The 2,566-nt window shown below is 47.6% G+C and overlaps 1 long non-coding RNA gene across 1 annotated transcript in view; it reads left to right on the top strand.

Annotated features, from left to right (window-relative positions):
* Positions 1–593: 593 nt before the first annotated feature.
* The window catches only part of LOC108754861, a 5,864-nt gene continuing 3,891 nt past the window's right edge, over positions 594–2,566 (top strand). Inside the window, exon 1 of the long non-coding RNA XR_001939736.1 lies at positions 594–1,219. This is a non-coding gene — a long non-coding RNA (uncharacterized LOC108754861). The remainder of the gene's footprint in view (positions 1,220–2,566) is intronic.

Genomic DNA, 2,566 nt, shown 5'->3' with positions numbered 1-2,566 from the left:
ATTTTTTTTTTTTTTTTTTTTTTTTTTTTTTTTTTTTTTTCGTAAGCTTCATTCTGTGCGCACCCTGTATGTCGTGTGTGAGGTAGCATTTGTACTAGTGTGTGACAAAGTATTGTGATCCGTTATTGCGGCGGCCGCGGGGCCGTTATTCGAATGCGATCGGCGATCGAGGCTAGCGGAGGTCCCGGCCCGGCCTCTGTGGCAGTGTTCTCGCATACGTCGCCACGATGAGAGGTCAGTCTTATTGTGTTGATAAGATAAGGAACGGGGAACGCGAGATAGGCGCGGCGCGCGACGTCCCGTTGTCCGCGCCTCGCGGGAGGTGTACGAACACACGGATTCTCCGGCGGAGTCGCCGTCGACGCATTAACGTTTTAGCTCGATCGCGACGTTACGGACGGACCCATGTCCGACGTTGAGGTATACAAGGATACGGCGAAATCGTTCATCGTGATCGCGTTGGACTCCGTGAGCGGAGGCCGATCGCGCGGAACGGACCTCGACGACGAGCTCGTCACCGACGCATTCGGCCACGCGGCGCACTTGGTTTTTGCTCTCTCTTTCCCTCTCTCTCTCTCTCTCTCTCTCTCTCTCTCTCTCTCTCTCTTTCTCTATGTGTGTTTACCTCTATATAATTCTTCTTCTTTTTCTCTCTACAGCGTGTATAGTAAGTTTACAAAATCCACACATCCTGTCTGTTCTGTTTGTTAACCCTTAAACATTACGTTTACTTTGTACTATAAGTTGCAGCCGGGAAACGAGCCGCTCGTTCCCCGGACGTTCGAGGTCCCGCTTTGCGACATCGCCACGCCATGTGTCTGCTTCCTCTTCATCGTCCTCCTTCGTCCTCCTGTTTGTCGCCCCCCTCTGCCGTATATCTTCTTTTTAATTTTTTTTTTTTTCTTTTTTTCTTTCTTTCTTTCATCGCTCCGTCGATTTTTAAATATGCTTATGCGTGCGTGATACATGTATTATGTAATCATTATCAACTACGGTATAGTACTATTATATACTATACGAGCAAACGGTACAGTAGTTGCCGGTGCACTCTCTGCGCGCGGTGTAGGTGCAATGATGACATCAAATTTTGCTCCCTCACTCTCCTCCCGCGGGCAGCCGCGATCTCCTTTTTCTCTGTCTGTCCTGGAGCTCGCTGCCCGCGCGATGCGAATGATAATGAAGGTTTCCACCGTTCACACCGTGACAATCCGTGCGTCCCGTCCGGTGCAGCTTCCGAACGTGCAGCTTCGAATACTCTGCGGTCGAATCATTGTAATACAATGTGATCGATTTAACGACAATTTTCCCAATCCGAACTTTCAATAACGACCCGAAAGAACCAGATCGAAAAATCGAGACGAGACTTTTTGCCTCGTGGAATCTTGGCGTCGCCCTCCTTAATTTCGAAGATCAATTTAGAAACGAGTACCACGTACTGGAAATTTCAAATTACTCGCGAATATCTCTTTTATACACTGACTATCCGGCTCCCTCGCGCGATCGCGGTCGCGTTCCTCGCCTCTCGAAAGCGTGCGCGCGCACGAGCTAGCCACGGTGTGAACGTCTCTCGTCTCTCGTGTCAAGCCTTGTGTCACACACGACATCTATAAAGGATTCTCAATCCGTAAAACACATATTATAGAAACAACATGCAACATTTTATCCTACCGCCGTGATACAATAATGGTACATACATACGCGTACGTATGCGCGCGTGGCACGCGTACGCGCGTCGCGCGAGTGTCGTGTACGTGTGTACGTGTCTGTCCTCTGTGTAAGTGTGTGTATTCCTGCGGGTACATATATATATACATATAGACCAGATATAATTCTTACACCGGATGTACGACGCACGCGGTGTAAGAATATAAGGTGTTTCGTTGCGTATAACGGCCAGCGGACTAAATCGGAGCAACCAATCGAACGCTTGCCCTAAATTTAGGGTAGCGCTTCGACCGGTCAAAGAGTAGCCGCCATGTTCACCGGCGAATGTTCACCGCGCATCCTTGGGAATGGAACGCCTTATATTTTTACACCGTGGTACGGACGGATCGCGGAAGAAACTTGGAAACTGAAAGCGCGCGCGTTTTTTCGTTTCGCACACTTTCGACTTCCGAAATCGCGTGTCCGTCTTTTGCGCGTACCTCGACGAAAATCGACTGCAGCAGCGAATTTGGAATATACTAATATTATTTCCTCGAGCTGGAGATGCTCGGTATCGACGAGCTCGGGGGAGAATCGAGAGGAAAAAAGTAAACAATGAAAATATCGTAATTTCGTTTCGACAGCGCGTCGAAGAATCATTCGAGATTACTTTTGAGCAAAGCGATACGACGAAATCAATGACGATTCATAATCGATTTGAGTGAAATTGCCGTTTTTCGGCCGTTCCAAATACATTTACGCGCCTAATCGATGTCGAGATAATATTACGACTATAATTAATTCTAAATTTTCACTTTAATTCTACGTCGTTAATTTTTTTAGGTACGTATGTTCTTTTACTTTTCTCTTATAATTTCCTCGACCGACATTGCCTCCTCGCTCTTCCGATCTGCTGTATGTG

Source organism: Trachymyrmex septentrionalis, unplaced genomic scaffold (assembly GCF_001594115.1).
Source record: "Trachymyrmex septentrionalis isolate Tsep2-gDNA-1 unplaced genomic scaffold, Tsep1.0 scaffold81, whole genome shotgun sequence".
Classification (NCBI taxonomy): domain Eukaryota; kingdom Metazoa; phylum Arthropoda; class Insecta; order Hymenoptera; family Formicidae; genus Trachymyrmex; species Trachymyrmex septentrionalis.
The sequence above is the reverse complement of the archived record's forward strand: the minus strand, read 5'-3'. Positions and strand labels throughout refer to the sequence as shown.